Consider the following 14,791-nt stretch of genomic DNA (forward strand, 5'->3'; position numbering starts at 1 on the left):
TCGCTTAACAACAACAAACTGAGCGGTGGAGGATTGCTCCTTGAATTTGGCTCCTAGGAAAGAAATCATTTGCTAGAGGTCCTTCCAGAGACTTGGATCGGTGTCAGTTTTAATCATGCTTTTCTCTTCCATCAGTTCCAATTAATCCACCTCGCTGACTGCCCAGCCTGTTCAGGGAGCCCAGAACACTACTGAGCATGCTCCTGAGCATCTGACTCCCCTGGTAGCTTTTTCTCTTACACACGTATATACTCATAGAAATGCACACAGTCTTCTATGCACTGCCTTCAGCTCCCCCACTGCTATGTTTACTTTGCTACTGCCTTACTATAAACCTGATGGCCTAGGTCTTGTGATCAAATCTATAGATATACCACCATACATTGTTTATTTTCTTTAAATCTTTGCCCAGCTGACTAAGCAAAGTGTGGCAGTAAATCACATAACCATGGCATTAAGAATCCTGGATCAGTTGTATTGTTTCACTCCCAGGCTGGCTGACATCATAGTAGGGGATGATTAAAAGGCAACTCAAAACAGGAACATTGAAACAAAGACTCTGAAACACCTAGGCTGCCTCAAACTATCAATTTACAGACACCTACAGTAGTGTGTGTTGAAATTCAGGCTCCCAGGGAACATTTTAAAACCGCTCCATTTACTTGGGCTGCTCAGTCCCCAAACCAATGTCTTTCATAATAAACACTCCTTCCAGGAGTCCTATAGTGCCATGATTCTATTTAACATTATGGAAGCCTTCTCATTTCATTAGGCCCTGAAACAGATACTTGAACAGACTGTTTGACCATGAATCTATGTTCTAAATATGTTTTAAAGGGATATTTTAAAAGTCTCTGTGTCTCAGATTCCTGCAAAGCCAGACACCCTAGTTTCTCTCATTTTTACCTCTTCCTGCCTTTCTTCCTTAGGATGCTTTCCAAAAGGACAAGGGAGTAGACCAATGTAATATTTTCACTGAACCCATTAAGGCTTAGTAATGATATGTTTTAAAATTCCTACCCATCCCCCACCCCCTCAAATCATAAGGGGAGTGAAGAGTTCACCCAGTTTCATGTTTATTCTTACCCCCTCCACACTTCCCATTAAACAGCAGTTATTCACTCTCTAATTAGGAAATCTTAATGAACATCAATGAAGCCCTTCAGCCCTTTATCCAAAGCTAATAATGTCCTATTATTAGAACTTCCCCACCCTCTCTCCCCCTTAACACTCCCCACCTACATCCTGATATAGAAACAAGGATCTTGCTTTGGGATCAGATCTATTCCCTGTGCAATCTTTTGTCCTTGCAAATAGAATTCTCAGACTGACTCCCTTACTATCTCTCTCTCTAGACAATAAGGGAGTCATACATATGATTTTATATATATACATATATATATGTACATATAAAAATTATATGTATGTATGCACAACTAAGTAAAGTTTTTAATGAGAAAAAACCCACAGAGCTTTTAATACATGTTATATCATCATTGGATGATCATTAGCATAATGAAAGGAATCAAAATTAAAAAGAACAATTATAGCATTTAAGGCAATTTGGGGGTTAGGAAGGAAAAGAAAAAGTCTATGCAGGAGGACCACAGTAAGACTCATAAATGGGACCTTATACTCTGCCAAAGAAAATTCTTCGATATCATAACTTTGCTGTAATAAAATCATGTCATCTAGATGAATCCCAGGAAGAGGTTTCTAATGTTGATTCCCCCTTTCTTTTCTGAGAGCTAGTTAGGCAAAGTATTTAAATAAGTAGACTTCTTATGCTACCCTTTCCATACCATAGCTGGGTCCAGCTCTAAGGACCCAGAGAATGAGAGTGGCCTTGGACCAAGTTGGCAGGACTGTTTTGTTAATGGAGTAATAAAAATTCTACTTCATTCTTTCATCCAACAAACATTTATTAAGCACCTACTATGTACAGAGCACTGTGCTAGGATGAATTAAGATGTTGTCCCTGTCCTTAGGGAAATTCTGGTCTCCATAAGACTCTCTGTCCTTACTTCAACCACTTTAGACAGGTCTAATAGGTTTGTACTGATCCACTATTCCCTCAAATCACATGGTATGCCATAGAGAAGTGAACTGGTTTTAGTCTCAAAGATGGCTTCAAGTCCTAGCTATGAGACCAGTGGCTAAGTCATCTACTATTTCTTAGCCTAAATTTCCTGATCAATAAATTGGGGATATAATGCTTGTTCAACTTAGCTAAAGGGCTTCATGTGCTATAATTGAAGAAACACTGGGTCTCGTGTCAAAGGATCTGTGTTCAAATCCTGGCTCTACTCTCTATGTGCCATTGGAAAAAGTCAACTGACCTCTGTGGGCTTCCATAAAATGCATGGGTTGGACTATATGATTTCTAAGATCTAAAGCAGCTCTAGACCTATGACCTAAATATTAAAGTGGTATATAAATCTGAACCATTATTATTTTCCAAAACAAAAAATGAAATACACAGATATTTCTTTTTTTATAAAAATCAGGCTAAACATTTATTTTCTTACTCTGGTTCTTCATTTATAAAATGAGGGGATTAGGCTAGATAATCTCTAAGATTTTTTCCAGCTTTGTGTATGATCAAATGATTCTTAAAATTAAGACTGCCCTATAAAATCTGGGATGTAAAGTCATCATGTCCAGAGCTGCCAAAGTTGTTAATTGTTTGTATTGTGCTGATGAGAATAAACAAAAGTATCTCTGGGCAAGCTCTGAGGATAGAGCCCAGCATTCATAAACTCTCAGAGATGGTAAGAAGCTTAGGAGTCATCTTGGCCAATCTGTACTTGAGGAGGAATCCCCTCTATGACATCCTACTGCCTTATTCCTACTCCTTTCCTCCTCCCCCCTCCAAAAGAAAAGCTCCAGACCACAGATGGTGTGAGATCCTTCCTAGTTTAGTTCCATCCGGAATCATACTTTCTTGTTTTTCTAAGTTCTTACAGCACACATTGCTCAGTAATAACAATAGCAGCACAGTGAATCTGGAATTAATTAGACAGCTGCAATATCACTAATGATTTTAGAGCCAATGGGAATAATCACTGGGGTGGAGTGTTGCCCTCACTTACCCTTATATAGGTAGAGTGCTGTTCGTCATTGTACGGATTATTGGCCAATCACATCTTCTCATAGTGATTTATGGGATAAGATGATTTGTCTCTCTTTTTTTTTTTTTTAAGTGAGGCAATTGGGGTTAAGTGACTTGCCCAGGGTCACACAGCTAGTAAGTGTTAAGTGTCTGAGGCTGGATTTGAACTCAGGTACTCCTGACTCCAGGGCCGGTGCTCTATCCACTGCACCACCTAGCTGCCCCTGATTTGTCTCTTTTTGGATGTTAGTCATTGGTTGCCCTCTTAGGCTTTCAATGGTGGCCTCCTTTCCTGGTTTCTTCATGAGCAGTTTGCCTAAGGAAGCATTCTGAATTGATTTTTACATTCTAGCCAAATGGTGATGAGGAGGAGGAAAAGGGGGAGGAAGATGCATAAACATTTTTGAGATTAATAATGTAAAGCTATTTCTGAGATTAAAAACCAAACAAATGTAGGTTTTGTACTTTGACATTAGCCCAGCTCAGTGCGTAAAATTAAATAGGATGGTCTACTGGAAATCAAAGTCTCACTTATTTATTCCTCATCGGCATTTTGGTTGAAATAATAAAATTGCAACGAAAAGGAATTTGTTTATTTAAATTAAAGATCTCTCTTTTTTAAATGAGCAAAATGTAAATGGAATAAGAAAGTATAGACCACATCAGTGCACAAAAGCATATGTTATTATAATTAACTATGTACATATGTATATATTTGCCTTTAGTTTACCCTTTTTTGGTGAAAAACTTATTTTTATTGAATTTTGAACTTTAGGAATTTAAGAAGCACATATATTCATTTTATAGAGCTAGAAATCAAAGAATCTTAGAGTTGAAGGAGAATTGAATAACCTAAAGTAAAAAGATCACCCCATTCAACTTCTTTCAATTAACTGGTTAATTAACAAGCATTTATGAAGTATTTGCTATCTGCTGTGCACTGAATTAAGTTGAAGATACAAACAAAAAGAAAAACCAGTTCCTGTTCTCAAGGAGGTTATTTCTAGTGGAGGATAAATCAGGAATTTTCAGCCTAACAGTACCTAATATTTTCTATAGAAGTATCTTAAATTCATTGATTTAGAGCTGGAAAAAACTTAGAAGAGATCTGCTCTAACCTTATCATTTTATAGAAGAGAAAACTGAGGCACAGAGAGGTGGAGTGACTTGCCCAAGGTTATATAGGTAGATGTGGTATTCACATTTTTCCTTTCCTCCCGCCTTCCTTCCTTCCTTCCTTCCTTCCTTCCTTCCTTCCTTCCTTCCTTCCAAAAATCACAAGCATTTAACATACAATTATAGGCAAGTAGAATTAGTGTAATGTAGTGGGGAAAGATTCATTCTAGTTCTGGTTTTGCCACTAACTTTTGATGTGACCTTAGGCAAATTATCTACTCTTTCTTCCTCTGCTGCATGTTTCTCATTGGGGTGGGGGGGGGCGGGGGGAGAGAGACAGAGAAAGAGAGAGACAGAGACAGAGACACCAGGTCAGCTTACCTGAAATAATGTAATAGATATAAAATCAGATGATGTTTGCAATGATAAAAATACAAGGTGTTTCAAGTCTACCTTAGATTATGATTATTGTACTTAGGTAGGAACAGAAATAAGCATAATTCTCATTTATTTAATAGTTGCATACATATTACCATCCACCTTTAATAACATCATTCTTAGTATTTATTTCTTGAGTCAGTGCTGTATGGTGGGTTAGGGAGTTAGCCTCAAAGTCAGGAAGACTTGGACTAAAGTCCAACCTCTGAGTCATTATGCAAATGTTACATTTCCTGACTCCAAGTCCATTGAACTAGTCACTACACCAGAGGTGTCAAACTCTCAGCCAGTCACAGATAGGCTTGTAAAACTCCAGAATGAGACCCAATGCAGATTAAAATGTAATTGGGAGGGGCAGCTAGGTGGTGCAGTGGATAGAGCACCAGCCCTGGAGTCAGGAGTACCTGAGTTCAAATCCTGTCTCAGACACTTGACACTTACTAGCTGTGTGACCCTGGGCAAGTCACTTAACCCCCATTGCCTCAAAAAAAAAAAAGAAAGAAATAAAAAAAAATGTAATTGGGAGATGTTCAACAAAATAAATAGACAATATGCATATTATTATTTTGTGGTTTTCCAAATATGAAATTCTAAGACTAACTTTCTATCCACTATATCATGCCCCCCTGAAGAATGCATAATGCTGAGAAATAGCCATTTGAAACATTTTAATCTACTGGATGTCTTCCTGAAATTTTCATTATATATTACAAACACAAAGTACCAGAGTACTCTTTTGGACTCCTTAATCAGGCACATCCCCACTTGATTTCAACTTAGTCAAGCACTATACTTATGTGGATCTGCTGGAACTGTGTAATGTTCTTGATGTGAAATGAAAAAGAACTGGACAATTCTTACTTCTGGGAAAATAAGCTATAGTCCAAAGTGTTTAGTCTTTGTCTTTCTGTCCTCCAGTGCCTAGCAGAGTCCCTAACACATAGTAGGCACTTTAATCAACACTTGATTTATCCAGCTGCAAGTGGGTTTTGCAGCCAAGGAAAAAGGCAAATGTGCCAGATAGGAAAGGAATGATAATTTCTATTTCAAAAGAAGTTTCTTTTCAATTATGTTCTCAAAGGACATTGTGGGTTGTAGATCAATATCGAAATGTTTTCTTTGTGACTTGAAATCCCTCTTTCATTGTTCCCTGAAGCCCTGGTAGTCTGTTGCCCAAGAAATACATTTCTGCTTCTCAGAAATAGGGAATCCCCTTGTGTAATACTGAGCACAACCTAGGCATCTTCTATAAGTGAGAGATGCAGTACCTTGTCAGTGGTAAATAACTGCTGTACTTTGGGCCTGTCTCTTTAGATCATAGATGTAGAGCTAGAAAGGATATTAGATGTTAGTTTAATACCTCATTTTATATATGAGGAGCTGAGACCCAGGGAAGTTAAATAACTAACCAAAAGTCACACAGGTAGTGTTAGAGGCAGGATTTGAACTCAGGACTATGGATTCCAGGGCTATTCCTCTTTCCATGTATTGTGCTGCCTTTCAAAAGTGTTCAGTCAGTGCCACATTCCAGTTTAATGTAGAACTGCTGAGCCCAGATAGTGGAGTGGGAAATAAAACACAAAACAACAGCATTGCTGAAAGTTAGGGGCCTGGATTTGAATTATGCTTCTCCACCAACTCCCCTTTCTGATGCTCCTCCTTACCCTTTTATAGTGTGACATCCCCTTTACCCACATACTGCTCTCAGACTGTCCAGGGATCATTTAATGTCATCCCTGGGCTTGTCCTTGGGCACTTCAGAACATACCCAGTCTTAGTACCCTTGTTCAGGTTCTTGATAAATAGCACATTCATTGTATATAGTCATGGATTAATCAATGTTTGTCTGATAATATTGTTTATCTTCTCCGGGACTTTCAGTGGCTCCCTATTTTCTCCAGGATAAACTATATGCTCCTTAGCCTGACGTGAAGATATCCACATTCTGGCTCCAACATACCTTTCTATTCATGTCACAATATTCAGGAACGAAGGATGAACAATAAACAACATCAACAATATTGCCCTCATTTAAATCCAATTCAATGAAAGTAATGGCATCACCCCGATGTCATGGCCCTCTTTGAGAATGAAGGACAAACAAGAACCCATTAAGTACTCTACCTTTCCAGTAAAGCTGGACAGCCGGTTGTTCTCTGATCTCAGAGTGATGCTTTCAGCTTCTGTTCACTCATGCAGGCTCTCCCAAATGCCAGCAATGCCTTCCCCACTCCCCATTTTTACCTGTCAAAATCCTGTTTTTACTTCAAGACTCAGGTCAGGTGCTCCTCTTCCATAAAGTCTTCCTTTTGTCCAACTAGATGAAAGCATTTTATTTTCTTCACTTTGTCTTAGAATACTTTTTTAATGAACAACCAGTATATTCATAAGCATTTATTAAGTACCTGGTATATGCCAGGCACTGGGCTAATCATTGAAAATAGAAGGAAAAAAAAAGGCTCTGTTCTCAAGGAGATTAATAATGACAACGTCCAGTTATGTAGCTCTGTCAGGTTTACCCAGTCCTTTTTCTTTTACAGTTATTCTGTGAAGGATTGTTAGTGAAAATATTATTGCGCCCATTTTAGTGTACGAGGGATTCCTCCTATTCCAATTAATGCAACCATAAAAATGTTGAGGACAGGCAGATGCGATTGTTTTAATGTGTATTTTATACCCTGTGATCTTTATGTTCTATATCCTTTTGATTGGGGAAAGAAGGGAATAGCTAATTAGCTAACTAAATAAGCTAATTACATCCCTAGGGGCTTTAACTATTGGAGACATTTTAGCAGTTCAATGAGTTCAGCAATGGACCAGTTCATTGGTAGACAGATAGTATCTTCCCTCCTCTCCCCACCCATGACTGCGTTATTGGAGAGACTTATACAAAGAGGACATGGGAGGTATTTTTTTCTGTAGTTTTAGATATCTTTTCTTGCTTCCTTTTGAATTCCTTATCTCCATATTTAAATAAAAAATAATTGGTTACATCCAATCCAATCCAAGTAACTGCCCCAGGACCCAGTGGGGTAAATTGGAAAGAGAACGCAGATGAGCTTCCAGAGAGAAGACCTGTGTTGAAATTCCTGCTTCTTCACGTATTTATTCTGTGATCTCAGGGAAATAACCTTAACTTTCCTGGATCTTAGTATTCTCCTATGTAAAAAAAAAAGAGCTTGTGATTTCATTGAAGTAGATAAATTCCCATGGGGACACTACCTCCATGAAAGTACACTTATAATTTTGGGGGGTTATAGTATAGTCTTAGTGATGCGCCCCGAGTAACAAAGCTATGTTGTTTATTGCCATTTCAGTCATGTCCCCTGTGACCTCATCAGGGATGTTCTTTTTAGAGATATTGGAGTGGTTTGTCATTTCCTTCTCCAGCTCATTTTATAGATGAAGAAACTAAGGCAAAAAGGGTTAAGTGAATTTCCCAGGGTCACACAGTATGTGTCTGAGGCTACATTTGAACTCAGAAGATGAGTCTTCCTGACTTCAGGCCTGGCACTTTATGCACTGTGTCACCTATCTGCCCTAGAGTATAGCTAACAGATGTGAAAGACAAGTTTATAGGTCTTGGTGCTGAGGCTAACTAACTCTGGCTAACACCCCGTGATGTTTCTTTTGAAAGCCTTCAGTATCCAATATTCCTAAATGTGCTCCCATCCAAGTACTAATCAAGACTGATCTAAAATCAGAGATCATCAGTCCATTCAGGACTATAGTCAGCTATAGTCAGGCCAGGACCAAGAGGAGGGATTTGTACCAGACACCCTCTAAGATCCTGTCTAGTGCTAAAAATCTGAGATCTTATAAAGTTCTTGGATTAAAGTGCTAGTGAGCCATTTAAAAAGATACCATATTATTCATCCACTTAAAAAATCAATAAAGATTAAGAACATATTTCCATATCTTTTTGAGGAAACAAAAAAGCCTAAAATTTATCTGTGTACCATTCTGTGATTTCTGACTCATTCTGTTGTAAATGGAATTTTTTTCCCTTTTGATGTGTTCTTTCCTCTCAAAAAGGAACATATGGAGTAAAAATGAACTTCTACTTTGTAAATGACAGAGTACAAGAATCAAAGTAGGCAGGATGTATTAGAAAACGCTACCTACAACATTGTTGATTCCTAGCTCCATCTCTCATCCTAGGGCCACAGAAGTGAAAATTCCACTGCTTGCGAATTCAGATGATGAGGAAGCAAGTTTGAATTAATTTTCTGCTGACTTTTTTTCTTACCAAAATTCTACTCCATTGGCTTATCAAGGTAAAAGGCAATGTTGGGTTCACAGAGGATATGTCAGGAGATTCTGAGCTGCAGGAAGTTCTTTTTGTTGTTGCTGTTCCATCATTTTAGTTGTGCCTGACTCTTCATGACCCCATTTGGAGTTTTCTTGACAAAGATACTGGCGTAGTTTATCATTTCCTTCTCCAGCTCATTTTACAGATGAGAAAACTGAGGCAAACAAGTTGCATGACTTGCCCAGGGTCACACAGATTGTAAGTATCTGAGGTGAGATTTGAACTTAGGCATATCCATTTTCCTGATGCCAGGCCCAGAAGGTTGTTGACTGTGCTACTTAGGTGGAAAAGCTTCTAGTATAGTCCTGGTGATTGATTTCTGTCATCTGAGAATCAACCTCACGAAACTTGGAAAGCCACAGGGTAATTAATTATTTTGTCCATAGCAACTCTTAAAGACCATCTGCAAAGGTGAGGATAGGTTTTGACTTGCTGTGACAGAGAGAGCATCCATGTTGCTGATGAAACCATTGATCCTTAGAATATTTCATAAAGAGTTATTAGGTCCTTGTGTTATGCACACATATTGCCAGTGTTAATTCATTTCAATTAATGTTGACTAAATATCTTCTAAGTGCCTGGAACTTGCCTATGTGGAAATAGGAGAAAGGAAGACCTGTTCTCCACCCTTTAGTAACTTAAAATCTAATTTAGGGGGGCGGCTAGGTGGCATGGTGGATAGAGCACCAGCCCTGGAGTCAGGAGTACCTGAGTTCAAATCCGGCCTCAGACACTTAACACTTACTAGCTGTGTGACCCTAGGCAAGTCACTTAACCCCAATTGCCTCACTAAATAAAAAAACAAAAAACAAAAAAACAAAAACAAAATCTAATTTAGGATGCAATACTAATTAGTGTTATTGAAATTATTTTGAGTCCCTAAGGAGTATGTGAATTATAATAAGTTCCCAAATGATTCTAGATATATCGTGGTAGGTGTAATACACGGAAGGGTGTTTGTGAACCCTGTGATGCTATTCAAATGTGCTATATACTGAATGTATATTTACTTAATTATACTGAATCATACTGTATACTTCACTGGTGCTCTCAATTTTTTCATCTGTAAAATGGGGCTAATAGTCATGGTGCCAACTTAAGTACTCTTTACAAATCTTAAAGCACTCTGCAAATGTCAACTATTAGTGAACATGATGGGGTCTCTTGTCATCCAGATTTTTTCCAGAACTGGTCTCTAACCTGTGTATGGCCAGAGCTGCACAGAATAGGCCAGAGACAGGTGTCAGGAATCAGAGAGAAAGTTTATTTTCTAAGTGAGGAAAAAGACTTGCAAGCGAGGTGGAGCTATAGACACATGTGCTGGGGCTCCACCCCTAGTGGAGAGGGACCCAAGGTAGTGTGGGGAGATCTCAATACTTATACTAGTGGCTGGCCAGTAAACTGTAACCCTGACAATGAGGGAGCAGCACGTATGTGATAAATTTGATTCATTGCAGGACATTCAGACTTTATCCAGTGTTTGTCTTTGACCGAAGAACACCTGGTAAATTGTGTGACTAGCCCAGAGGGCGAGATCATCCATAGGGTGATAGCAAAGGATTCTTGTCCTACCAAGCTCAGGGCTCAGCTTACTTGCTTGGCTTTAGCTCTGGAAACAGGGAATCTAAATTTTATTTTGTCACTTTGCACCTCAGAGAAGTATACTACATGATACTTTCTTTAAACCTAAGTTCACCTCAGTCTCTACCATAAGACACATTTGTAGAAATAAATGTAATGAAAATCTATATTTAAATGGTATTAGTTTACAAATATAATTTACTCAGATGCCAGAACCATCTTTTATCAATATTCCAAAGTATTTATGATTTAATCTATGTAAGTATTCTCTCCATCAATGAAGATTATAGTTCTTCTATCAGTTAGGACACATCTTCATGAGTTGCTGTAGAATTTTTTAAAAAATCAGTTCATGATGGCCAGCCTTTTAATGAATTTCTCAGAACGTAGCTAGATTTTTTCACTGTTGAGAAAAATAGCCTGGCATCAGATTCATACTTAAAGTCTTTCCAGTTTAGCAGTATTTGTCCAAGCTTGCATAGGCACTGACAAGGCCTTTGAGAACTGAGAGTCAACTCCATGCCACAGTGAGGTAGTAGAGGATCACATTTTGAAAGGGAACTTAGAAGTCATCTTGTCTGACCCTCTTATTTTACAAATGAGAAAACAGAGACCCAGATAGGTTCTTTGTCAAAAAAGGTATTAAGCAGTAGAGTTATCTTTGGAAGCTCAGATTATTACAGGAGCCACTAATTGGTTGGTTTGATTCATGGTGACTCTCCTTTAAACATTTGTGGGGACATAGAGTAGCAAAATGAAGTTGGATAAAAATGCTCAAGAGGAGCCATTTGTACAGGGGTGGGAGGGAGGAACAAGCATTTATTAAACACTTACTGTATGCAGGCACTGTGTTAATTGCTTGACAAGTAATACTTCATTTGTCTTTTCCACTCTCTAATGACTAGTCTATTAGATGAGCATTTAGGGGTTCCCAAACTGGAAGTTGATAATTTATTGCAAAGAGTCCTCAAAACCACATACATAGCAAGTATTATCATTATCATCTTCATTCAATCATTCATCTACCTATTCATACTTTCATTCAACCTTTTTAAAAAAAAACACTACTGTGGTCTAGGCTAGGCACATTTAGAGACAAAGACAAAAATTAAACAGTACATAATTTGTCAGCAGCTAGGTGGAACAGTGGATAGAGTGTTGGGCCTCAAGTCAGGAAGATATCTTCTTGAGTTCAAATCCGGCCTCAGACACTTAGTAGCTGTATGACCCTGCTTAATCCCATTTACCTCTGTTTCCTCATCTGTAAAACAAGCTGGAGAAGGAAAAGCAAACCACTCTAGTACCTTTTCCAAGAAAACTCCAAATGGGGTCACAGTTAGGCACTACTTAAAATAACTGAATAACAGCTCTGGGGATGAGGGTAGATTTTGGGGTTGGGTCAACATGTACATGCCTAAGTCAGTACAAAATATATACAAATAAAAAAAGTAATTTCTGAGAAGAAAAACATTTATTTAGCACCTATGCAATATTCAGTGTCTCAGAATAAAAATAAGTAGATATACTTTCTGAAGACTGAATAATGTCTCATAATATGAATTAGTATTTTTCAAATGTATATAGATGCTGTTGTAATGAAAAAACAAATTCATTTCCAAACATCACTGAGTCCATAGTTGCTTTTAACCAGCAAGTATTTTTCTTGATGAATAGATGCTATTAATATACATATAATTTTGTTTTACTACTAAAAAAGGATTCCTTGTGTTAAAAAATGTTGAGGAACCACTGGTGTAGAAAGAAAAGGTGTTATTAGAGGTAATCAGTTAAAAAGAGGATTGAGTAGACTTTTATTTCATGCCTTCATATTTCAGATTTAAGGGAAAATATGTTTATAACAATAGATATATGAGCTATGAGAGAAATTCACTCATGAAGTTGCCTTTTTAACCTTTATGTTGTCTTTTTAACCATTTTTAGTTATTTTGATATTTACTAATGACAAATATGCAAGAAATATAACAGATGATGCACATAGAAATGGGCACAGAAACAGGTAACAACTGTCAGCTGGTACCTTGTCACTTCATCTCCACTATAAGCTCTCTTGGTGTTGCAGTAGAACAAACACTAGATTAGGAATCAGAGACCTGGATTCTCCTAAATTGGCTCTGCCACCAATTTACTATGTGACCTTGAACTTTAAATCTTGTGGCCTCAGCTGCCCAGATCCATAAATTGAGGGGCTTGAATTAATGTTCCTTCACATTTCAGAAATCTAGAAATCCTTTCTCAGTGTTACCTGTGATAGAATATAAAATGATCAATTTTTCATTTGGAGAAATATCTGTTACTTTTTCCTGTAATTTCCATTTTTTCCCCTTTGCTTTTCTTCTCCCACCCTTATAAATCCATTCCATGGAGCCATGTAAACAGACAGTGTGGTTACATTGAATTGGAGTTGAAATGACAGTGCTTTTGGCTTGACCTAAAGTTAACAGTTATTGTTATGGAATTTTTGAGCCTGTTATAGGAAGCACAAATGAAATAACATCCTCTTATTGAGGACTACGCTGACATATTGGAGGATGCAGGTGTATAAACAAGGCAGGAAACACTGGATTTCAAGCTGAGGTTGGAACAAGAAAGTATAGAGAAAACAAAACAGGTAGAGAAAAGGATTTTATGGCTCCTATTCAAGTTTTATAAACAACTAGAAATAAAAACAAGCTCATTGAAACATCTGGCACTCACTTAGAAGTCAGCATAGGTAGTAAAAGAAACTGGGTTGACATCAGAGGACCTTCATTCAAATCCTTACTTATTATGTGACATTGGGTAAGACACTTTCCATCTCTAAGTTTCAGTTTCTTTATCTGTAAAATGGGGGAGGGGGTAAGAAGAAATTAATCTTGGAATAGTAAAATGTATGAGGATTTGGAAAAACACAAGACATGGGTTCAAATCCCAGTTCTTCCACCTACTATTTCTGTGACCTCACTAAAGTAACAATCTCTGTGGGTTTATTTCCCCATCTGAAAATGAGGAAGTTGGACTAGATGACTTCTGAGGTACCTTCTAACTCTGAATTTGTCATAATACCATGACCTATGAAAAAAAGAATAAAATAGATGAGTCTCTTTAATCTAGAGAGAATTCCAAAGGGGAATCTTCTAATGCTAGGTTCTATGATACTAAACCAATTTGATGTAGTTATAATAGTCAACAAGTGCCTACTCTGGGCCAAGCACTGGGCTTGCTAGATGCTAGAGCTACAAAGACAAGCATGAAACAGTCCCTGCCCTCAATGGGCTTATGTGCTAAAGGGGAGACAAAAATGTATCAAAACAAGGTAATTTGGTGAAATAGTTATTAGCATTTGACAGGCTCAAAAAAACCTAATATAAGAGTAAAGGTTGAACTGTGCTTTGAAGGAAACTGGAATTCTAAGAGGTAGAAGTAAGGAAAAAATGCTTTCCAGCCTGTGCAAAATTGAGGAGGTGAGAAGAGGAATGTCATGTGTGAGGAACAGTAAGAAGACCAGTTTGGCTGAACAATAGAGTATGAAGGGGAGATATGTATACGAAAGCAGGAAAGGTAGTTTAGAGCCAAGTTGTAAAGGGCTTTAAATGCCAGATGAATTTGTATTTGGTTCTGAAGGGAATAGTGTCCCTGATGTTTGGAGGTGATAGATAAGTGAGAGGTGACATTTGAGGCAGGAAAACCAGGAAACCTGGTTCTAGATCTGGGTTCTAGATCTCCCTTTCCCAACAACTATCCCTGCAACATTGGCTAAGCTACCTCATATCAATGTGCACAAGTTTTGGAATCAAGAGACTTAAGTTTTGTTCCCTATCCTTGACCTTAACTACATGTGTGTGACCTTAACTAAATAACTTAATCTCTACCTGGCTCAGTTTTCTTATGTGCAAGGGGATAATAGTAAAGAAATATCATGACTATACATGTGAACATACCTTTGAAAAGTTAAGTAATATGAATATTGTCATGTTGATATAATTGATATTGTCCTGGTAAAAAGTATGTTTATTAGGGTTGATTTCACTTTCCCCTATGAGAGAGAACATTGCCTTAAGTAAGAAAGCTACTGACATTTTCTACTGGAGCCACCAAGTTTTCATATGAAATACCAGATCTCTCAATATATGGGGTTTCCTTACATTGTTCTCCTACTTCTTCTGTTTATTTCCTTGCCTCAGTTTCACATTAGGAGTAAAATATTAATGGTGAAAAGAGTATTGGGATTTGAG

At 37.8% G+C, this 14,791-nt stretch overlaps 1 protein-coding gene across 2 annotated transcripts in view; it reads left to right on the forward strand.

Annotated features, from left to right (window-relative positions):
• KBTBD11 (kelch repeat and BTB domain containing 11) overlaps window positions 1-14,791 on the forward strand; it is a 52,078-nt gene that overhangs the window by 20,112 nt on the left and 17,175 nt on the right. The gene's annotated exons all lie outside the window — the stretch shown is intronic.

Source organism: Dromiciops gliroides, chromosome 2 (genome assembly GCF_019393635.1).
Source record: "Dromiciops gliroides isolate mDroGli1 chromosome 2, mDroGli1.pri, whole genome shotgun sequence".
NCBI lineage: Eukaryota > Metazoa > Chordata > Mammalia > Microbiotheria > Microbiotheriidae > Dromiciops > Dromiciops gliroides.